The sequence below is a fragment of the Sorex fumeus genome, unplaced genomic scaffold, assembly GCF_029834395.1.
Source record: "Sorex fumeus unplaced genomic scaffold, SorFum_2.1 ptg000043l, whole genome shotgun sequence".
Lineage (NCBI taxonomy): Eukaryota > Metazoa > Chordata > Mammalia > Eulipotyphla > Soricidae > Sorex > Sorex fumeus.
In genome coordinates, this window is record NW_026606100.1 from 28,733,129 (window position 1) to 28,758,271 (window position 25,143).

General features: G+C 43.2%; 1 protein-coding gene and 1 pseudogene across 2 annotated transcripts in view; both read left to right on the plus strand.

Annotated features, from left to right (window-relative positions):
* The window catches only part of CNNM1 (cyclin and CBS domain divalent metal cation transport mediator 1), a 62,821-nt gene that overhangs the window by 2,457 nt on the left and 35,221 nt on the right, over positions 1 to 25,143 (plus strand). The gene's annotated exons all lie outside the window — the stretch shown is intronic.
* LOC130029949 (uncharacterized) lies at positions 23,235 to 23,347 on the plus strand (annotated as a pseudogene).

Consider the following 25,143-nt stretch of genomic DNA (forward strand, 5'->3'; position numbering starts at 1 on the left):
CCAGGCATTTGAGCCCTACTTTCCCTCTCTGGAACTCTCTATTAGCCATTCATTTCCCACGCGTCTCAAATACCCAGGTTGGAGATTCAAAGTTAACTTAAGGTACCAAACTGCCCTACTTGTGGGAACTGTGATTACAGGAGACTGTTCCAAAGGAGGCATCCTCTGTACACATGAGTAGGCATGTTTATTAAAAGCAAAACAACAGGGACTGAGATGTAACTCAGTACTCAAGCAATGCTGTGTGTTTGGCCACCGTTCCTCCTCATTCCCCCAAATAGAATGCCATGAACATAAAATAATCTCCCTGACTTTAAGCATCAGTCTTTAACTTTAGCTTCAGATGGCTAGCAGAGCTATCTATTTTTGTTTGTCAAAAAATTCAGTCTTCATATTACTCTTTAGGTCTTGCAAACAGAAATCTGGAGTCATCCTCATGCCATGGTATTTTTAGACAAATGAAAATAATTGCATTAAGTATAAAATTATAGCCTGAAAGGAAGGGGTAGTCTAGAAATACTTTCAGGAGCTGGAGAGATAGTATAACGGATAGGGTGCTTGCTTTGCATGTAGCCAACTCTGGTTCAATCCCCAGTATCCCGTATGATCCCAGAGTGTTTAATTTATAAATAATTTAGTATTTACATATAAATGTTACTATAGATATGTCAGTATTTAAAAAGTACTTTTATCTCCAGACTTTGTATCGGTATCATGAGAAAGAAGGAAATTAATATACATTGCAGCTAGATGAGCCCACTAGCTCCTCTTCTATTCTGCCCTACTCCCTGTGTGATTCATTTCCATTGTACTCTGAAGTTCATTCATCCTCTCTTAGACTTATATACATATTTAATATGAGAATGAAATCTTTTGGAGCATGAAAACTGTACACATCTACGGCTGATGTTGGAGTTCAACGCCATGCCTTGCCCAAGGCCCTAGTTTCCAACCTTGCCCAGAAAAAAAAATGGCTGCCACAATCAAATGCTACAGACACAGAATTTTATTTTCTTGTAGTTCTAGAAGTTTATAGTCCAGTTCTAGAAGATGTTGGTTGGTATAGTTTCTTCCGAGGTCTCTTTGCTGCCTTCTTGCCGTTTTCTCACTTACCCACCCACGCCTCGATCTGTGTGTATTCACCCCTGGAATCTTTCTCTGTGTTCTAATCTCAGATTGGACAAGGGCCCAATCTAGCAGCCTTGTTTTACTTCCTTTTACTTATGTTTTACTTTACTCTTGCATATGATAGGTCACAGTGAAGTGCATTTAAGATTTTCTCTCATTGTCTTTTGCTTCCTACAGATATTCTGGAAGGTGTGTTGGGGTATGGTGTTTGGGTTACACCAAGCAGTATCCCAGGGCTTTCTGGCTCTGTGCTCAGGGATTACTCCTAGAGGTGCCCCAAGGACTGTCTGCAGTGCCTCATGCAAGGCCTTATCCACTGTTCTATCCCTCCAGCCCAGAAGACATTTTTAATGAAATGTTCATAAACTCATTCATTTACTCATTTAATATGTACTGAGTATCTATATAGTGGTAGGCAACAGGGAAGGTAATAAGGCTGCCCACAAGAGTTAACAGTCTACAAGGCATGCAGTGTTAGAATAAGGCAGTCTTCAGAAGAAGAGATTGTGTTTCACTAACCTGTGAATGTCCAGCACCCTGCATGGTGCTTTGCCCTCTGTGGACTGCTCCAAATAAGTCAGTATTGATCTGAAATGAGACCTGTTGCAGAATTTCTAAATCTAGACTGAAAAAGACTTGGAGTGTTCTGGTGAATAGTTTGTAATTAGGTAGATCCCTAAAGAGAAATAGACCAGAGCAGTGAACCAAGGGAGCTGTTTCACATGCCTTCAGAGCTTTGCTCCTTGCTCAGGGTGTGGTCATTAAGCAGCAGCTGGAACCTCTCCTGGAAACTTTTTTAAAACTACAGAATTTCATGCCTCACTCTAAATCCACTAAATGAAGATCTGCATGTTAGCAAGCTCTACAGCCCCTGAAGACATTAAAGTTTGAGAGGCATTGCCTCCAGAGAACCCTAATTAAGAGTGATTGGTAGATTTTTTTTAGGAGAATATAGTAGAAGTGAGTAGAATGCCATGAACATAAAATAATCTCCCTGACTTTAAGCATCAGTCTTTAACTTTCAGGAGCTGGAGAGATAGTATAACGGATAGGGTGCTTGCTTTGCATGTAGCCAACTCTGGTTCAAATGCCGCCCTGCGATATCTTATCAGGACATCTTTTTATCATCTCATTCCTACTTTGGACAAACTTGCAGGCTATCGAATGTAGCCTGCCCACAGGGCAGAGTCTGGCAAACTCCCCGTGGCGTACCAAATATGCCAAATACCAGTAACAATGATGGGTCTCATTCTCCTAAAGAGCCTTGAATATAATCTCAGGGTTAGGATGAAAGAGACGTTACTGGGGCCTGCTCGAGGCATTGGACGAATAACAGGATGATGAAATGAAATGAAATGAAATAGTAGAAGTAATAATGATCCAAGGTGGGTGTTCTCAATCCCAGTCATTTAAAAAAGGGTTCATTTTCTCTGATTATGGTCATTTCATTCATGGTTATGCTTGTACAATGAATTAGGAGAAGAAAATCTGAATTGAACTTATTTATGTTTTAAAAAAACTTGCGGGGCTGGAGCGATAGCACAGCGGGTAGGGCGTTTGCCTTGCACACAGCCAACCCGGGTTCGATTCCCAGCATCCCATATGGTCCCCTGAGCACCGCCAGGGGTAATTCCTGAGTGCAGAGCCAAGAGTAACCCCTGAGCATTGCCAGGTATAACCCAAAAAATAAAAATAAATAAATTTTTTTAAAAAGTTGTATTTATTATAGCCCTTCCATTTCCATTATTTTTTTGTAGCTCAAGTGTTTTTAACAACCTAAACCTCTTTGGAGGTAGGAGAGGAAGTCCAGGTCATGTGACTTCAAAGTTCTTGTCCAAATGGAATTTTATTGTTACACTTCCTATCCCTTCAGGTCTTCAGTAGTAAGAAAGATAGAAAAATTATCTTTCCAGCTACCATGCTGACTTTACACAGGGCAGCAGTATTTCTCCCCATTGGACTATGAGTTCCCTAAGAATAGAGAACGAATCTTTCTTGCTAGAGTTGTCAGCACCAGCACCTGTCCACCATAGCTAGAAAATGAATAAACATTTGTTAAATAAATGAGTTTGATTGGTTCTATAGTTCTGTGTTTAAATGCAATGAATGCTATGAATGCTAAGTATAGAATAAATACCACTGTTCCATTGACCACAGTTAGTCTTTCCTCTTCCTGAATTCAGCATGCCAGTTAGTAAGACAGTCTTCCTGGTTAGAAACCTCTTTTTCACCACCACACTTGCTGTGGTTGTCACACCATTCAGTGCATTTCCTGCTTCCTTAATCCTCAGGAGTTCCTCCCTTTTTGACAAGAAGGAAAAGGGACACAGAGTTCCACAAAGATTTGGTTATGTGATTTAAAATTTTATATTGTCAGTGAGAAATAATACAGGTGAAAGGGAAGGTTTCGCCCTGCATGTCTGAGGCCCTGGGTTAGACCCTGGGCACAGCAAAAAAATAAGAAAAGTGATGTTTTAGTCTGTCTTAGTCTGCTTGAACTGTTATTTTTTAGTGGCATAAGTGAATCCTTAAACAAAAATTAATTTTCTCCTGTTCTAGAGGCTGAAAGTTCAAGATCAAGATTCCAGGCAGTTTAGTTTGTGGTGAGAGCTATCTTCCTGGTTTGCAGATAGTCCCTTCCTGACTATACATGGCCTTTTCTTATTTCTTTCTGCTTGTAGAGAGAGGGAGATAGGGAAGGACAATAGGAAAGGGGCAGATTTGGGTGTAGAGAGAATGAAAGCGAGCATGAACATTTACTCTGAATGTTCCTCCTCTTCTTAATAAGTTACCAATCTTGTTGAATTAAGGCCCCACCCTTATGATCTCATTTAACCTTCAGTCTATAGACACCCCACTGGAATTAAAGCTTTGACATATTAATATCGTATTCAACATATTCATAGAGAGGAAGAATGGGGAGAAACACAGCCTTTCAGTCCATAACAATCACTGAAGTCTGTCAGATATTTGGAACAAAGCCTCCTAAAAGTTTGCCCTTATTCCATCCAAATTATTTTGCTTATCTAGATATAAATTAGTCTACCATTTCTTTCTCTTATGTTGGTCACTGATTTTTCTCATCAAATAGTTATGGTGTGTAGGCACAGTGCAGAATACCAACCGTATGGTCTCTGTAGAAAGCTTTGATTCTAAAACAAGAGACAGAAATTGAGCAAGTTGCATAGTGATTAAGAGCATACGTTTTAGTGCCAAACTGCACACTTACATCCTGGCCTGCAGGAAGTCACTTAACTGATCTGTTAATTGTCAATAGGATAATAATAGTATCTACTCATGAGATTGTTTGAAATATTAAGATAATAGAGCATTATAAAGCTTATCTGGTAACTCATAGGAAATTGTAAACATTAGCTATGATTATTAGATCTGAACATGAATCAGCTTCTCCTTTGTGCAAATACCTCTTAAGAAGTTTTGCTTCTCATTTTTGCCGCGCTCAAATCCATACTCTCCAACTGCCACTAGATTATTCCCGATGATGTCATCTCTGTTTAATACCATTCTGCACTGCTCATATATGCAGGACAACATCTGAGCTAGAACCTGTGCTCCCCACCTACCTCTCCAGTCTCAATTCCTACCTCTCCCTGCCAGCTTTACCTCCAGCAGCACTGAACTCTTGCCATGCTGGCTAGGTCCTGCCTTGATCGCTTTACTCAGCTGGATTCTGTCAAGAATATCTATTTCTTGACTAATCCTGACTCCAGTTCCTCCTGAACACTGAGCATGGGGACCACCTCTTTCAGGAAGCTCTCCCTGTAATCCCCAATTAAGGGCTAGCTTAATTGTTTCATATGTTTGTTATTGAACCAAAAAGGTGTATGATGGGTATTTGTTTTATAGGTACCTATATAAGGAGCATCTGGAGATCAAAGACTGTCCTATCTTTCTTTATAGCTAAAGTACCTAGCAAAGGAAAGGATACTGAGCTGAGTTTCCTCTAAGGGTTTGTTGAGTGAATGACGGAAAGAGTTGAACTTAATGTGATAGAAGGAATCTATCAAGTGCTAGTAGATGAATCATTAATAGCCTAATTTTAAGTGTTGAAAGAAGAGTGTTAATATATTATTTATTTATAAAAATATTTAGTTCCTTTCTTGTTCAGAACACAGTACAGGGGCTGGAGTGATAGCACAGCAGGTAGGGCGTTTGCCTTGCACACGGCCAACCCGGGTTCGATTCCCAGCATCCCAAATGGTCCTCTGAGCATCGCCTGGAATAATTCCTGAGTGCTGAGCCAGGAGTAACCCCTGTGCATCACCGGGTGTGATCCAAAAAGCAAAAAAAAAAAAAAAAGAACACAGTACAAAGAGGGTGGGGCGGAGTGGGGCGCATCTAAGATATAATTTCTTTTCCCTAAGAACCCATCGCCTGATAGAATAATGGTATTCTCTTTTCTAAAATTTGAAGGCAATCTGAACTGGGGCCAGAGCAATAGTACAGTAGGTGGGGCATTTGCCTTGCATGTGGTCAACCCAGGTTCAATACCCAGTATCCCATATGGTCCCCCAAGCACCACCGGGAGTAATTCCTTAGTACAGGGCCAGAAGTAACCCCTGAGCATTGTCAGGTGTGACTCAAAAACGAAAAAAAAAAAAGTGGAACTCTAAACTGATCTTGCTTTCTACCCGACTTCCAGAATTGCACTTTATAAGTCATGTCTCAGCATGTAACTATACATGTGAGACAGCTACAGACAGCTAAAACAAGGTATTCTAATATAAATAATACAAATGAAATGAAGAGATGAAGGGGAGAATAACTACGGTTAGATTATTTTGCTTTTATAAACTTTTTGCTGAAGTTATACATTCCTATACTACATAATCATTACATAGAACTTAAAAAAAAAGAACAGAATAATAAAATCATATAGGGATAATCGCCTCACTACTATAAAATCATAACTCCTAATATTTTGTCATGTTTAAAATGTATTATGCAAAATAACAGTTTTAATCAGATTCTTAAAAATAAATAAAGGGGGGGAACCCATGATCTTGTCTTTCAATATTCACATATACCATTCTATATCCCAAGGGTGATTTTTTTTATATGATAATATTATTTCTTTGTAGTTTCTTTGAGGTTCAAGTCTATGATTTGGAAAAACTAATTTGTAAAATGGAGCCTTAGAGATTTATTCTACTTTATTTGTAAAATTTACTACTTTAATTTTTAGAATCTTTTCAGGAGAAAACCAATCCTGTATAAGCAATAGAGGAAGACAGTGAAGCTCTTGTTTGAAAGTCAGAGGCCTTAAAATACTCTATAGCTTGGTTATTTTTTTGGTTTGGTTGGTTTTGGGGCCACACCTGGCAGTACTCAGGGCTTATTCTTGGCTCTGCACTCAGGGCTTACCCCTGACAAGGCCTGGGGAACCATATGAGGTTCCAGGGGTTGAACTCAGTTGATGGCAAGTAATGCCCTACCTGCTGAACTATCACACCAGCCCTCAAATTTAACTCAGACAATTAACCATTTTCCTAAACAAAACACAGAGCAGTCTATATAATGCTGGGTTTTGTTATCTGTAGATTAGTATGGCTATTTGAAAAAAAAAAGTCTACTGCAATTTTTATACTGCATCTTGTCCATTCATTGATTCAGCAAATATTTATGCAATTCCTTCTTTGAGATCAGGCATTATATATCCTAGGAATAGAGTTATGAACATAACAGACATTGATTAGCCTTTATGGGGCTGAAAGATAATCTCTCCAATCTCTGATTCTACTGCATATTATTTGTTGTCTAAAGTAGCTCCAGTCGGTCAGTAAGTGTTCCTGGTGCAGACATAAATGTGTCACTCAGTAAAAAGGAAAATAAACAAACAAAAAAATCAGGAACCAAAGAAGGGTTTTCTTGGCAAGTTGGGAAGTGAGTGTGGACAGCACAAGCTGTGGCCTGAGTCAGCTTCAGAAAGAAGAAGGGTGGGTTTGACTTCTAGATACACCCTTGCCAGGGAGTTTGCTGGGGGCTATGCACACTTATGAAAGGGAATGACGAGCAGGCACAATTAAGAAGCATATAAGGAGTCATACATCACAGGTCCAGAAAAGGGAGGGAAACATAACCAGGCTTGTTTGGGGGATGGGAATGAGCAGCGAGGTGACTCTCTACTGAGAAGTGCTCTGTCACTGTCTCCAATTCCCAGATCAGCCTACCCAGGTCCACTGCCATCAGGAGAGAAGGCTTCTCCTCAGTAGTGAGCTTCCATCTGGGTCCAATCAAAACCGGAAGACCGTAAGAACATAGTTAGCCCCAAGCTGTGGTTGTCACACCATTCAGTGCATTTCCTGCAGGTGTATTTTTTGCTTCCTTAATCCTCAGGAGTTCCTCCCTTTTTGACAAGAAGGAAAAGGGACACAAAGTTCCACAAAGATTTGGTTATGTGATTTAAAATTTTATATTGTCAGTGAGAAATAATACAGGTGAAAGGGAAGGTTTCGCCCTGCATGTCTGAGGCCCTGGGTTAGACCCTGGGCACAGCAAAAAAATAAGAAAAGTGATGTTTTAGTCTGTCACTCCAAATTCAGGTGTGGGCTGTTTTAGCAGGAAGTCTATTCATCGCATTACTTAACTCTACAAAAAAGCTGCCAAAATATTAGTGTTGCATTCTTTATTTTTCTTAAAAGAAAATTTTTATTTTCCTTAAGAGTTTTTTTCACTAAAAGTCATGTTTTACCAGTGTCATTAGATAGAAAATGCTTTAAAATAAGCTAAGCTTTATTAGGGCCTGAGCAATCGTTCAGCAGTAGGGCTCTTGCTTTGCACAATACTGACTCTTATTTAATCCCCAGCAATCCATATCATCTCCTGAGCCTGCCAGGAGTGATTCCTAAGCACAGAGTTGGGAGTAAATCCTGAGCACTGCTGGGGGTAGCCCAAAAACAAAAACAACAACAACAACAAAAGGCTAAATAGTACTAAATAACAAGTAGTAGAAATGTTAACCTTATAATCTAAATAATAATTAGAGAAAATAGCAAACAAAGTGTATTGTGTGCAGAGGAAAAAAGTCAAATAAAATTAGATATAAGGGAAATAATAAATAAGATGCTAAACTTGTGAAATGTAGAAAGTTTTATTTGGATTGTTGTAATACTGTTCTGTAAAAACGTTCTTTTGCAGTCTGACAAATGAAGTAACTGTCAAATGTGAGCTGGAAGGGGCATGAAAAACTGAAGTCATGCTTGATTTTTTTTTCCAACTTTATTATGTTTTTCTGGCATCACAGCCTGTCTATCACACTGTTTTTACCTCATCTAAATCTCACAGACTTCAGCTAAGATCCTTTCCTCTTTTTTAATCACTTTTTTCTACATCCTCTTCTAGGTGTACAATCTTCACCTTAATCTTCACCCCAATTTCAGTTTTTAAAAACCCGAGTACATTTGCTTGTGTTCCGATTTTCTTGAAAGCATTTGAATGTCTCAGAAAAGAAAGTCTGGGTTTCCTAGTGCTCTTGAACTGATGATATGCCTCTGGGCCCATGTTTGGGAATCTGTGGATCTTCAATAACAACTCTGAAACCTCTTTAATTTCCATTGTCTGGTCAGTTCCAAATTAAGTTCCCGATTCCTCCTTCCTTCTCTCCTTCCTTCCTTTCCTTCCCTTCTTTCTCCTCCCCACCTACTTTTTTTCCTTTATCCCCTCCCTCCTCTTTCTTTCCCTCCTTTCTTCTTTCACTCCCTTCTATCTCTGCCTTCCTTCCTTTCTCTCTTTTCCTCCCTCTCTTCCTTCCTTCCTTCCTTCCTTCCTTCCTTCCTTCCTTCCTTCCTTCCTTCCTCATTATTGTCAGACTTCCTGACCTCCTAGTGTTTTCAGTCAATAAGGAGGTAGACACTAACCAATCTATAATCACAAGTAGTAACAAGTTATTTGAAAATAGATACACAGGGAGTTATGGGCTTGTAAGAGGGGTCTTTTTCCCAATTTTTGTATATTTTATTTTCATAAAGTAGTTCACAATAGTTCGTTGCAGATAATATTCAAACAGCAATCCCATCATTGAGCACCGTCTCACCACAATAAGAGGGAAATTTGTGAAGGTTGTTATATGTTGTTGTATTTCATTCTGGAGCCATTTAAGCCTGTATATAAGAGAATACAAGCAAGTATGTTAAAACCAAACAAACGTGTGCTGCTTTTGGTTCGTAAGTGTGTTAGAGTATTAGAGGTCCAGGAAATTTTGCATCTCTCTCTTCCCGATGCAAAATAGTCTATAGTCTCTGGATCTTGGCCATTGATGAGATTACATGGCACCAGGGTCAGTTTGTGGGTGTGACTGCCAAGCTACTGAAAAACTGGAGAGCTGGGGGGAGGTGACCCAGTCCCAATCCGAGCAGGCTTGGAGGTCTTAGTCACGGGGCCCACATACCTGGGTTTTTCTGCCTGATTCTTCTTGGGTAAGGCTCATCCAAGCATGTGGAGAGTGGTCTTAAGTATGGCAGCGGTTGGGATCTGGAGGTTTTTGGCTGCTGGGGTTCTGCTTGGGGTGGGGAGGGAGACCCCCTCAGAGGTGCTTTGGTGAAGACAGCCTGGTTTGGGGTCAGGAAATTCTGCCTGTGAGGGGGGTCTTAACCCGATCTTGTGGATAGGAAGGGTTAAACCCCACCCTCCCAAAGTAATATCTCAGTTGAGACCTAGAAGAGAACAAAGAAAATGTCCTCTGGAGAAAGAGCTTTCCAGAAGAAGGGAGCAGTCAAGCAAAGGCTCTGGAGAAAGAGGGCCAGTGAAAGTGCCATGCAAGTTCCCAGGCCAGGGTAACCGTCAGCTAGCTCTCCTTTCATCCTAGGTGACTGAGAATTCTCAGTACTGAATGGACATTCACTCATTGAATACCAGGTGACCAGGGCTCTGACTGATCAGTAAGTGCTATCGATGTGGGGGCATTGGGCCCACCAACAGGAAAGGAGGGAGAGATTTTGGAAGCAACAGGACCGGCTGAGGGTGCAGGCAAGGGCACCCGGACAATATCTGTAGAACAAGGGAAGAAGCAAACACAATGCAACAGAAGGAGGCTGAGAGGTCTGGGAATACTTGGTGGATGGGCAAGAGTAGGGAGTCCCATAAGACTGCAGAGAGGAAGGGGCCAACAAGGCAGGACAGACGCTGGAGAGTGGAAGCAGAGCAGGGGCCCACGCTGCCCGGGAGTAACAAACCCATGGGCACGGGCAGTCTCCGGCAGAGTGTGGGGGAACCAGGCCAAGGGAGGTATTTGTCAAACATGATTTTTATTCGCTCCAAAATGTCAAAACTGTATATGTTAACCATTTTTGGGTGGTGATAATATCTATCTTCCCTTTCTTAGCCAAGGAGCCTAAATAGAACTTTGTCTTCTCGTGATGGTACAGGATGACAATCATGAGGATGAAGTCATTTGATGCAGGATTATAGCTTCTCAGGCTACTTTTCTGGTTCTTTCAGCCTCAAGCAATCCCTGCCCCCCACCTCCCAGCTCTCATTACAAAACCCTCTTTCTGTGTCTGCTTCAGTGTCTATCGAACTGAGAAACCAAGTAAATACACGTGTTGGCAATCGTGTGACTAGTATACAGTGAGCTTCAGTAAATATTTGTTAAATAAATGATGGATTAAGCTTTGATTGGGTGCCTAGTGTCTGGGGTTGGTGTACAGAGAAGGGGATAATTCCCCCTGGGACCAAATTCAAAGCTTTGCAAAGCCAGACCTCCAGATAATGGGCTGTTACTCTGCTATTTTTGCAGTGTTGCTTAGCAAACCAAGCTGCCAACCAGCTGAGAGCCTAGTGACTAAGAACTATTTTTTATGCCCGGGTGATGCTGGTTGCCATGGTGCTCTGGGTGACATGCTTGACTTTTTAATAATTGCCTTTTAGTGCCTCAAGATTTTTACATGTGTGCGGTTTTAAAAAAGAAAAAGGTTGATTACTCTATTTTCAACAAAATAGAGCAGGACAGTTACTACAGAGGACAGTCTTTTCTGAAGTTTAACTTAGATAAAGGGACAGTTTTGTTTTTCAAGATCAAGGTGGTGGCTGTGGGTTTGGCAGGAGAACTTTGTGTTTATTTTCCTGATTTGATTATATAGATGAAAACGCTTTAACTCCTCATATAATTCCAAAGAAGTACTTAAATATTAAGATATAAACTGCAAGGCTTCACCGCCCTTTATACACTCCAGAGTCTGAAACTGTTGGCACGTGAAGATTTTGGTATGTCTTCATCAAGAAGCACCCTGCAAAGCCGAACTATAGCCCAGAACTATTTAAATTTACTACTCAGTAAAACTTTAGAGCCAGGAATGAAATAGAGGTGATCCTTTGCGCCCATTCTTTTATTTCAAGGTGCAGAAATCAGGGTCTAGAGAGGGCTAATAATAATAATAACAACAACAACAACAAAAATAATAATAATAATAATAGTCATGATACTCTCTTAGAATTAAAAGGTCTGTATTGATGTGGAAATCTTTTTGAAACAGTAACTCATTTTGTGCTCATGGTTCTTCGAAGGTCCTGCAGAATATTACTGAGTGAGACAGAACCAAAAGGTATAACTGTGACCTCCTGTGACCCTCAGACAGAGCCACCGAAGAAGAGCCAGAATATACCTGGGTTCAGATTCCAGCATCTCCCATTTATTACCTGTGAGCACATGGGTCAGGTCACTCTCCCATCGGTTGAGGCTTATCTTCCATCTTCTTAATGTGCAGATAATGATGCTACATTTATATGAACATGATCAAGGTAATGCACTTCATTAAAGCAGGGTGTCCTCTATTTTCTTTTTACCTTGCTGACCTAATTAAATGAATTCTCTCTAGTCAGTCATTTGGCATAACAAGTTCTCTCTCCTTGTCAATATCCTGTATAGAATCAGAAAACAAAAGTGAGAATTATTGTTAGGGGTGTAGCTCAGCAATGGATTTGTGAGAACCAGGGCTTGACCCCCAGAACTGCAAAAAAGAGAAAGCAAAATGCAGAAGTGGAATTTTTTTTGTTGTTTGGACGTGGCTCAGGAGATCACATTTGCATTATGGCAGTTTCCTGACGTTTCATTTATCCTGTCAACAGTGAGTATTAGATCTCCGCCCCATCACTTGCCCCTTCCTCAAACATCCCACGCCAAGAAGAATAATACTAATCAGTCACCATGGAAACAAAGATCTCAGAAGACCAGAGATGTGTCTCAGTGCTAGAGGGAACGTTTCACAGATGCTCAAATCCGCATACCTAAAATGAACAAGAACAAAAGCCATTATTATAGCCCGGAGCAACAAAAGCCATCAAAGCTCCAAGCAGTCCACTAAAATAAAAACTGGACTAGATCTAGAAAGGTTGGACTGGACCCAGGAAATCCTGTTGGGAGAGAATGACCTCTTTCCCCTTAGCCATTTGAAGACCTTCTTCTAGGGACATGCACGAGTGAGGTGCTGGTAGAAACTGCACACTTTCCTACAGGTGCTGGGCACTTACCCTAGCAGCCCTCATTTCTTTGCACCCATTAAAGACAGGAAACATGGAGGTTTAGCCTGAAGATGCAAGGAATGTTAGCGAGAGCAGGGCGGGTGTATGGGAGGCGCACACAGGCCTGAGTTCTGGAGTTGCACCCTGGCTCCGTGGCATACTAACTCTTGACAAGCTTTGGGCAAGTCACTTAATTTTTCTGAGCTCAATTTTTTCAGAGATGTTAGGACTAACAACTCCCCTGGGAGAGGCGTGAGGAAGCCCAGAGTGTGTGTTCAGTGTGGAAAGTGTGGGAATCACCACTAGGAGCAAACCTGAAACCGGGGTCAAGGTTGGCCCATGTGCTCAGGTTTAAATCAGAAACAGCACAGAGAACGCTGGCATGGTGGCAGGCTCTTCCACCTGGAGTGAGGGCTGCTCAGAAGGCCAGTGTTCAGGTCAGCACAGTGTCTGGCTTCCTTCAAACAGCCTCTGCAAGTCCTTTCCTCGGATTGCTCCAGGTCCAACCTTTGTTCAAGCCACTGGCCTGTATCCCCAGCTGGATGGTGCAGGCCAGGCCAGTCTGCCTTTCAGTGTACCTGCCTCATATCTGAGGTTGGTTTGTGGCCACACCATGAGCTAACACTTGCCAAATCATCAGGATCGGGAGCTGGAGTGATAGCACAGCAGGGAGGGCATTTGCCTTGCACACGGCCGACCCATGTTCGATTCCCAGCATCCCATATGGTCCCCAAATACCATCAGGAGTAATTCCTGGGTACATGTGTGCACCACTGGGGGTAAGCCAAAAAAAAAAATCGTCAGCATCACTCCCTCTTCACTGTTTTTTTGTTTGTTTATTTTGTTTGTTTGGTTTTTTTTATTTTTATTTTTTTGCTTTTTGGGTCACACCTGGCGATGCTCAGGGTTTCCTCCTGGCTCTTGCACTCAGGAATCACTCCTGGCTGTGCTCGGGGGACCACATGGGATGCTGGGAATCGAACCTGTGTCGGCAATGTTGGCCGCGTGCAAGGCAAATGCCCTGCCTGCTGTGCTATCGCTCCAGCCCCTGTTTATTTTGTTTTTTAACAATGAGGTAAAGGTAAGGTAAAGGCCCTCCCGTTGTTCGTCGATTTGCTTGAGCGGGCCCAGTAACGTCTCCATTGGAGACTTTGTTGTTACTGTGTCTGGCATATCGAATATGTCACGGGGAGCTTGCCAGGCTCTGCCGTGCGGGCGAGATACTCTCGGTAGCTGGCCGGGCTCTCCGAGAGGGGCAGAGGAATCGAACTTGGGTTGGCCATGTTGGCCGCTTGCAAGGCAAACGCCCTACCCGCTGTGCTATCGACGTTGTTATGGCTTATAAGACGGTCTACGTTTTAGCAGTACTGTCTCACTCCTCTTCCAAGGCATGTGACCACATCATGCCCAGCACCAGAATACAGCAGCCCACTAACCCCGGACCACCAGGACCCCTCTTCTTCTCACCTCTCACCCCGCTCTGCTGAGCTCAGTTCTGTGGTCAGAACCCAAAGGTTTGTTTTCTCTCAACTTTGTTTGTTCCCTTGCTTTCATTCTTTGTATCCCATGTGAGTGAAATCATCTAGTATTTGTCTTTCTCCTTCTGATTCGTTTCACTTAGCACACCATGGTGATTTTTTTTTCATGCATGGGAGCTTGGTGTTAACCTGAGCCTGGAGAAAGACAAAATTGCCCCCCAGGTGGCCTCTAAGTTGGTTTTTGTCTCTAAGGTTCTGGGGTTTATAGTTTCCTGCCTTGTTCAGTTGTGTCTTAAAACATTCCACAAACCCTTAGTAAAGGTGGGTCCAAGTTGAGAATTTGGTTTTACCATTTATTAGCTCAATATCCTTGGCCTATTTATTTGGGAAAGGGGGAATCACACCTGACAGTGCTCAGGGCTTACTTCTAGGCTCTGTGCTCAGAGACCACTCCTCATGGGACTTGGGGGACCATATTCAGTATTGAGGATTGAAACTGGGTTGGCCACAAGCAAGGCAAGTGGATTACCTGCCGTACTGTCTCTCAAGGCCCAAACCAGTTCACTACTAAATGGAGAATAAGTATAGTACATTCTGATAAATTAGGAGAAAGCCTGCAAGGTATATTCCCCAAGCCCGTGGAGACCTTCAGTGGTAGGAAGAAGAGTTCAGCAATAACCCTCTATGGGAGAAACTGTACATGTTTCGGAGAAGGGGAATAACGTCAGAAATGCAGTGTTTAGATGCAGTTGGTTTAGTCTAATTTTAGTATGTTCTATGGCTTTGATTTGGAAAAGCAAAAGGCTAGATTGGTTAGGATGGTAGTGCTGTTATCCGGGACATGAGGGACAAGGCACTAGCATTTGGAAGGGGGGGGGTCATCTCTGGGCATCAAATTCCAACTCCTCCCTAGCCTTCTGGACTGGTTCTACCTATGTTATATTTGCTCATAATGTCCTTAATACTTGGAGCAGGCCCTCCCTAAGGCCGATGCTCAGAGATTGTGGCATTAGATGTGGCCCTGCTGTGATCTCTAAATGCTGGAAACCGGTTCTTTTCCTCTACTTTTATCCCTTGGTCATTTTGATTCATGTCCCCAAAGATGTCGTCAATCCTGCACTTCCATTTCCAACTGCTACTTGGCATCACCAATGAAATGTCTAAAAGGCATTTTACTTAAACCAGCCCAGAATGAAACTCCTGCTCTCTTTGCTAAACCTGCATTTTACATGCTCTTCCCAGACTCCCTAAATTGCAGGGCCAATCTTCTGGTTGTTCATGCCCAAATCTCTCTCCCCCCTTTTCTCTCTCTCCCTTTCCCTCTCTCCTCTTTTCTCTCTCTTTCCCTCTCTCTCCTCTCTCCCCTCTCCCCTCTCCCCTCTCCCCTCTCCCCTCTACCCTCTCTCCTCTCCCCTCTCCCCTCTCCCCTCTACCCTCTCTCCTCTCCCCTCTCCCCTCTCCCCTCTCCCCTCTCCCCTCTCCCCTCTCCCCTCTCCCCTCTCCCCTCTCCCCTCTCCCCTCTCCCCTCTCCCCTCTCCCCTCTCCCCCCTCCCCCCCAGGCTCCAATTTCAGCACATCAAGCAAATCTGACTGCATGTCCCCACCTCCAATTCCTCCCTTCCCATCCAGGCAGTCAGCTATTGCTCCCTTGGCTGAATGCCCACACTTCCTTTGAGGTCTCAGCTTTTACTTCTGCTTTTACTTCTGCTCACTTTGTACTTGTTCTCTTCCCTCACTCCTCCCCCTTTCCTTCCCATTGTTTTTGCTGCTGCAGTAACTGGGAGGGGTGTGGCATACGTGATTGTATTGCTTTCACACTTGGTTGGGGTGCTTGCTGGGGATCACACACTTTTAGTTTGCTTATATACCTGCCCTCCATGCTCACAGCTCTTTAGTTGTGATGCTGGCCAGGGATCACACATTTTAGTTATGATGAAGTGCCAGCGGGTTCCTATAGCAGAGGCTCAGAAAAGGTGCTAGGTGCTTATGGTTGACATCGGGACCAGCCTTTGTTCTAAAAACAGCAGCTAGAGAGTCCTTTTAAAAATGTAAGTCAAGGGGCTGGAGCGATAGCACAGTGGGTAGGGTGTTTGCCTCGCACTCGGCAGTCCCAGGTTCAATTCCCAGCATCCCATACGGTCCCCCGAACACCGCCAAGAGTAATTCCTGAGTGCATGAGCTAGGAGTAACCCCTGTGCATAGCCACATGTGACCCAAAAAACAAAAACAAATAAAAATAAATAAAAAATAAAAATATAAATCAAGCCTGGAGAGAGAGCATAGAGAGTGAGGCGCTTGCCTCACATGCAGCTGACCCTGGTTCCATTCTTGGCACCCCAGTACAACCAGGAGTCACGCCTAAGCACAGAGCCCTGAGCAAATTGAGATATGCATCCCCCCACCACACACACACAAAATCCACATAAATTAGATCATGTTACTGTTTTTGAAAAAGAAAAGCACAAACGTCTACCATGTTTTTTGCCTATCTCAGGTGGAGTAAGAGTCAAATCCTACAGAAGTCATGCAGGCTACGTGGAGCTTCTCCTATCCCAAGCTCACTCCTTACCTTGTCTACTCCTGTCCTGTCGCTTGTTCTGCAACCACCATGCTGCTTCCCTGCAAGGACTCAAGCTTTTCATTACTCTACCAATTCTTGTTCCATGACTTGTATAACTCCCATCTACTGACTTCCTGTCTCACTACTTCAGACCTTATTCATATTTCACCTTTTTTCAGGGTATTTCTCCCTTGCATTCCTCCACTACCTCAAATCATCATGCCTGCCCCTCATCACACACACACACACACATACACACACACACACACACACACACACACACTTCCTCATCACCTTTCCTAGTTTTGCTTCTCCCATAGCATTGTGTTATAGATTTTATACTTGTGTCTGGGTTAATCTCTCTCATCTTCACATATTATAAGGCAAAGTATATAAGGAAATTATTTTGTCCATTATGTTTATTGTGCGTTTCTCATGTCTAGAAAGGTACTTGTCACTTAGTCAGCAAACTGTAAGTACTTGCAAAAAGAATGAAGACCAAAAAAAAAAATTGGAAGTATGTGGGGTTTTTTTTCTTAATAGGAACAATAGGAATTAGGTGAAAATTGGCTCCCGGTAACTGATAGGTTGATGGTGCTATTGACTATATAATAAAGAGGAAGGAAGAATGAGGATAGATCTTAAAGATCAGAATTCCAGTTTGCCTTAGTCATCAAGACAAGGGGACAGTTCAGGTAAAATTTCCAAAATGAGACGAGAGTTCAGAATAGACATTGGTGTTAAGATAAATTTAGTTCTCAGGAAAGAAGTGATGCGGATATTTAAAGTGGTGGCTCTGCTTGAATCATTGAGAGGGGAGAGAACAGAGTACCAAGGTCTAGGACAAGGGCTTAATCGACGATCAATGGGATGACAAGTGAAGTGATACCCCCGGCAGTCACCTGCGGACATTATGAACGTGCCAGGGCCTGCCCCACACCCCAGATCTATCACTTCAGAACTTGTAAAAGTGGGCTTCAGTTTCAGTGTTTGTATTTGTGCTAGACTAGGTATCAAACTCAGCTGTGCTTGACCATTGAGCCACATTGCTGACCATGAGAAGGTTTTCAAGCACTCCAGATGAGGCAGCCAGAGTGAATCACAAAGCTAGAAATGTTGAGATATATTTATTTTTAAGGTGAGAATAAAAAAAGCTATAATAGAAGCAGTAAAATACTGGTGATACGGGTAGAAAGGAAACAGGGTAGTCTTTCTTGTGGGGCTTAGGAGCCACTGGGTGTCCAGGGGCCACTCAAGGAGTTATTCTTGGTGATGCTCCCGCAAACACTGTTCCTGCCAAGCACGTACTCCAGCCCTTTGAGCCCACTCCTAGGCTGCTAGGGCAGTCGAGCAGCTGTCTTTGCTCTCAGACATGCCTTAGCATCCTAAGGAACTGCAGATTCTGATTCAGATTGCTGGATGAGGCTGGACTGTGCTTCTCCCCGGCTCCCTGAAGAGGCCGGTACTCTGGTCCAAGGGTCATGTTCTGTGCTATAGTGCCAAGAGCAGCTGCTTCCCCAGCTCCAGTGAGTATGAGGTCGTCCGGGGGTCTTGTAAAACAGCAGTTCAGCGAGATCCTGATTTTGTTGCCCCCCCCCGAAACCCCAGAAAAGGTCAGTGCTGTTGCTGGCAATGTACCTGGGGTCATAGAGGGTCACCAAAACCATTATTCGAGAGCAGAGGCACTCAAGAGTTCCTGCCAAAGGAATGGAAAGGCTTTCAGGATAATGGCAGAAGAATAGGGTGAAACTTCCCTATTTTATTTACTTTTTCCCATTTCATACATCATTTATTTTTCATGTGTTTATAATATTAGAATTAAGGAATTTACATAGTTTCTCTACTATCGTGCCTGTACATGTCCCTATTTTGTTAGTGGATATTTAGAAAAATAAAATGCAAAAATAACAATAGATTAATGGATCAGTTTTCCATGATAAAATAAAATTCTCTTTCCTGCTTATGTAAAAGAAGATAATATAATGTTATAAAATTTACATGAAGAGTTGTATTTGCCAATGTAGTTAATTTTACTCATTAATATGCTAGCATAAACTGGCTAAATTATTTTGGTAGTTGTCAAAATTAGTAAGGCACTAATTTAGACATCCAGATAATAAACTATTGTAAATTGAGTCAGGTAAATGGTACCTGGCATAAGTCTTGTTGGTCACACACACATACACACACACATTCCCACACACATACACATACAACACACTTTATTTAAACATTGTGATTTACAAAGTTGTTTATGATGATTTGTTACAGGCATTCAATATTCCAACACAAATCCCACCATCATTGTCACTTTCTCTCCACCCTTGTCTCAATTTTCCCAACCTGCTTCTGTAGTAGGTCCTCAATAATTTATAATTCTTATTTATTTGTCTAACAGAATGATGATTAAATTATTTCCATAGAAGGAAATTTGTGAAAATTGTTGTATCTCACCATAGGGACATTAAGTCCTTCTCTGAGATTTTGCTAAACTGTTGTTGCAAGTTAAGCCTCTGTGTGAATGTTTTTGTTAGTTGACATTGGGTGGCTTCTGCATTACATCCTCTCCACTCTGGTGTAATCCTACTGGAATGCCAGTGTTGTAGAGTTTAGACACATCACACAGCCACGAATGCAGCCACGTACTTCAGAAAATCCAGAATATTAAACTGGGCAATAAAATATTTAACTGGATGTGGCTTCCGGATCTTCAGGAAGTACAGGGAAGTAGGGGGAGGAGTAAGGGGGTCACCCAACCTGAATCCAAAAAGGTCTGGAGTTTTCAGTCACAAAGATCCAGTACCTGGAGTTTTCAGCAGATTAGGTTCTCTGTGGTGCTCCGTCCTGAGGTGGTGGGGAACTGTCAGAAGCCTCACTATTTTTTAAGGCAAAGGTCATAAAGCAGAAACCATCAAACCATAGAGTGATTTTTGTTTTCCTTGGTTCTCTGTTTCCAAGCAAGATGATTTCCTCCTGGCTGCCATCTGATCTTGGCAACAGTTACCTTGCAGAATCATTCTAGCTATTTTTGAAGGAGCAAAGAATCAATTATTTACTCTAAGGCAGAGGAGGGGTGCTAACAAGGTCCTTGGGAGTCCTCCTCCATGAGCCATCAGGAGATGAAGCTCTATTGATTTCAGCCCTTGGAGGATGCTTCAGCCTGGGAAAATCACAAACACTGTTGTGATCTTGATGCCATCTCCTAGTTTCTGTCTCAGAAGCAGTTTCCAGTCTCAGCACTCCTGTCCTTCCTCACTGGGGGCTCTATTCTGTGCATCTAGGGTATGGAACCCCATCCCTGGACTTTTGCCCTCAAGATACCAGTAGCATTCCTCACCCCAAGTTTTTTTTATTTTTATTAGTGAGACATCATGAGGTACAGTTGTAGACTTACAAATTTTTGTGCTTGGATTTCAATCATTTGCTCGAGCGGGCCCAGTAACGTCTCCATTGGAGACTTTGTTGTTACTGTGTTTGGCATATCGAATACTCTCGGTAGCTTGCCGGGCTCTCCGAGAGGGGCGGAGGAATTGAACTCGGGTCAGCCATGTTGGCTGCTTGTAAGGCGAACGCCCTACCGCTGTGCTATCGCTCCAGCCCCAATGATTAAATTCCCATTCCTCCAACCAGTGCCCATTTTCCACCACCACGGGTTCTAGTATCCCTCCCACCCCACATTCCCCCCATCCCACCCTGCCTCTGTGGGAGCGCATTCCCTTTTGTTCTCTCTCTTTTTGGGTGCTGTGAGAATCTTGCCCGCACGGCAGAACCTGGCAAGCTACCCATGACGTATTCGATATGCCAAACACAGTAACAACAAGTCTCCTGATGGAGACGTTACTGGGCCCACTCGAGCAAATCGATAAACAATGGGAGGACCGTGACTGACTGAAATTATATGTATATTATATGTATATTATATTATATTATATTATATTATATTATGTATGGGCTGGAGGGATAGCACAGCAGTAGGGCGTTTGCCTTGCATGCAGCCAGCCCAGTTGAGCTGGGTTTGATTCCTCCACTCCTCTTGGAGAGCCCGGCAAGCTACCAAGAGTATCTCGCCTGCACAGCAGGGCCTGGTAAGCTACCCGTGACGTATTGGATATGCCAAACACAGTAACAACAAGTCTCACGACAGAGATGTTACTGGGCCCGCTCGAGCAAATTGATGAACAGCGGGAGGACAGTGCTACAGTGTGGTTTGCAAAAGAGGCATTGAGTGGCAATCATGTTTGGTCTGTAGTCTACTTTCAGCATGCATCTCCTATCCTGGGAGGATCCTCCCAACACCCTTTATTTGGTGCTCCCTTCTCTATCTGAGCTCCCTTTTCCCCTAGCATGTGTGGCTGGCCTCCAAGCCATGGAGCAAACCTCCTAATACTACTCTCGGCAACTCTTGGGTGTTAGTCTCCTATTTTGTTACTTTATGTTCCCCAAATGAATGCAATCTTTCTATGTCTATCCCTCTCTTTCTGCGGGCCCACCATTATTATTTGAGATTTTACCCCAACACTCAGATCTGCTGAAAAGGCAACAGTAGACAATTTGTTTTCTATTGCTGGTTAAGAATAATATATGCAGTCGCGTGGCTGCAGTAGTGGCCATGCAATTTTGAAATACCAAAATTTTAACACTTAAATCTGGAGGGATTTCTGCCAAAACCTGCTGGGTTCCAAGATTTGCTCCTGGATCTCTGGGGTTATGGCCGTTAAGCAGATTGATCAGAAGCCAGAAAGGCCGTTCATGGGCGATGACTTGGGGTCTTGTTGAGGTGGGGAGGACAGGACTGGCTCCACCCGCATCACATGAGGCCCAAAATGTCTCATCACTGCGGGCCCAAACCTGACTTCCAATGGCCTCTGGGCATTCCTCACCCCAAGTTTTTTTTTGAATACCCATCCCTCCACCAATGACCATTTCCCACCACCACAGATCCAGTATCCCTCCCACCCTCCACCACCCCCCCCCATCCCACCCTGCCTCTCTGGCAGGGCATTCCCCTTTGTTCTCTCTCCCCTATTGGGTGTTGTGGTTTGTAAAAGAGTTAAGCCTGATTTTCAGGGAGAAAAGTTGGATGATTTACTTTCCATTGATCACTTTGTATATAAGGAGATACCCCGCGGCCACATAAGCAGCTGCGCAGTTTGGAATAAAAGTCCTGGTTCCCGCATGCCCGGGCTATGCTTGTAGAGGCTCATGGTCACCAGGGTTCCATCTGGAGAAGGCAGGATGCGGCACCTACCCCATCTGGGACTTCCCAGTGATCTCGGCTCTGTTTGGGACCTGGAGCATTCTCTGGGAGTGTGGAGCCTCCCAGCGGCCTTTCTTCTCTTTTGCTGTGTGCTGTAAAGATGGCGCTGGACACCCCAAGTTTTGACCACCAAAATTGTCACCAGACATTGCCTGTTGTTTCCTTGGGGCAAAATCAGCCCTCACTGAGAACCACTGCTTTAAAATCAATGTCTGTAAAATCGAATTGCCCTTTGAGTTTGAGTGTATTACTGCCAGGTGGTGGTGGGATCGTGCACTTCCAGTAATCAGCACCAGAATTTGCTCTTCATATTCTTAGACACAGAGAAGACAGTTTGATTTTCGGTAGTGGGAACTTTGATTGACCTCTGACCCATGGGGAGCCCAATAGATCGTGTGGGACTGCAAGATTGTCTCAGAGGTGCTGGGGTCAAAAGCTTTAAGGAGCACCTTGGCAAGCTCACGCGACCCTAACAGTCAGCAAACAGCCACTCTGCCCAACATCAGTTGCACCACCACCACCCCAGATGGCTTTCTGCAGTGGCCACTCTGACTGCCTTTTTATTTTATTATATTTTATTGCCTTTTTATTCTTGGGGATCTTGTCTTTTCACGAGTACTCAGTGTCTTGTGGATTTATTTATTTTTAACATGCAAAAGAATAAAGCATTTATTGCACAATGCTTTTTGTAAGATTTTAATTTCTTTGGTTACCATGTTTACATATTTTTATTTTATTTGTTTTTGGGGCCACACCTGATGATACTCAGAGGTTACTTCTAGCTCTGCACTCAGGAGACCATATGAGATGATTGGAATTAAACCTGGGTTGGCTACATGCAAGGCAAGCACCCTATCTGCTATACTATCTATCTGATCCCTGATCATGTTCATGTATTTTGAAGGAAAATGATAAGATTGATGCAGAAACATGGAATGCAGTTGACTCTCTACTCATGGTTAGCTAAAATCTAAGTTAACCTCGATGAGCATCTTATGATCTTTAACCCAGTGCACCCAAGGCACTAGAAGTAAGTAGAAATCTCAGTGTTCCTTTTCCTTCATCCTTTAGTATTTAGGCATTTCACATGTCTTTTTTTTTCTTTTTGGGTCACACCCGGCAATGCACAGGGGTTACTTCTGGCTCATGCACTCAAGAATTACTCCTGGCAGTGCTCGGGGGACCATATGGGATGCTGGGAATCGAACTCGGGTCGGCCGTGTGCAAGGAAAACGCCCTACCCGCTGTGATGTTGCTCCAGTCCCAGTATTTAGGCATTTTAAATGTCTCAAATGATACCAACATTTACAGTCAACCAGGTGAAACTTTGAACGAGGTATGTCCACTTTGGCAGTACATATACTAAAATTGGATCAATACAAAGAAGATTAGCATGCATGTCCCATATACAATAATGACACAAAGCATTGAACTCCGTGACATATATTCCAAACCACTGTGCATAGCAGATTTCACCAAGGGCACCTGTTTACTGGAGGACTGAACTATGACTTATTTCCAGAGACATGTTATCCTGGGTTTAAGATTACTTCTTCAGTTCCAAACCATCCCAACACTGATCAAACAAGATTGACACTACAGTGTATGTTCCCTACTTTGCCTCTCATTAGGATGTGGACAGTATGAAGCCGAGATTGTAGCTCAGAGACGGGGGGGAAGTAGCCAAGGTTGGAGGGAAGCAAACCAGGGCTTACAGAGCCCACCCCCTTCTGCTCTGAGTCTGGAGTGACAGGTATTACCAAGCCACGCCACCTGGATAGGGCTGGGCTTCTGCTGAGACTGAACACAGTCAAGCCAGTGTCAGAAGTAGAAACATTAGAGTCTGGGGATGCTCAGTGGTTAAAGCACTGGCCCGGTAAGCAAAAGGCCACAAATTGAATACTCAGTGTTTCCCCATGCAGTAAAAAGTCCCTCAGCACCAAAACAGAATGTGCAATTTCCGGTGTATGCAAATATTACAACTAAAATGTGGGCCAAACCCCCAGCCCCCCACCAGGGAGTACAAGAACTAAGAGGTGTGAGCACTACAGTTAAGAGCGGTCATCTCCCACAGGCTCGTGTGAGCACCACAGCCACCCTGGTGAGCATCACACTCAGAACGTGTGCCACTGCGAATGAGTGAAACCCCCGGTGAGCAACTTGACTGAGTGAGTGAGCACACAATCAGATGTGTGTGTCATGACCAAGTGTGCGGGCACCACACCAACGACATGACAGATACAAGAAAGCAGAAGGGAAGAGGGAAAAGGCTTTTAATTAAAAAAATTATAAAATGTATAACTCCCATGAACCTAGGATAAAATCTGTTCTTTTCAGTAACAGACTCAGCTGTAGCTTTAATTTTTAAAAAGTTCATTGCTGGAAAAAACCACTGTCTTTCTCTCTCAGCTGAGCCTAGAGATTTCCCATCTGTCAGTAATTGGTGCCATGAATATGGTCACGGGACATGTAAAAATACCTCATAAAGTAAGTAATAATTCTTTTCTATTTAAAGAATTACCATTTGCCTCTACTAAATAGGCTTTTAAAAATCAATTTGGGAAGCAGAAAAGATAGCATAAGGATTAAGTATTGCCTTGCATATGGCTGTCCCTAGTTCAGTCCTTGGCACCATATGGTTCCCCAAGCATCACCAGGTCCTGAAGCTCTACCACAATGGTTCAAGAAATCTGGGGTCTGAGCCACATCCTCAGGCACTGTGTTGGTCCACCAACCCTGTTGGCCAACAATCACTGGTAGAGGTTCCTGATCATCCTGAACACCCCTTGACACGCTTTACCCAATCGTTTTAATTGATTTGTTACTGGTTTGCAATTTTATAGCATCTCAAGACTCTAGCTTCACCCCTCTCTGTGTGTAGTTATCCCCACTCCCTCCATTGAAGTCTTAGTAACCTCCCACTACCACACATGCCCCCTCTTTGTTCCTCCAAATCACCTCCTTGCCCCTCTGAAAACTCATAGCTTTTCATTGAGACTCGGAGTTCTCTTTTTTCTTTTTAATTTTGTTTTATTGAATCACCATGAGATACAGTTACAAGCTTTCGTGTTTGAGTTACAGTCATACAATGTTCAAACACCCATCCCTCCACCAGTGCACATTTCCCACCACTAATCTCCCCAGTATACCCCCCCTTTCCCACCCTCACTCTGCCTCCATGGCAGACAATTTCTCACGTACTCTCTCTCTCTACTTTTGGGCATTATGGTTTGCAACAGATACCG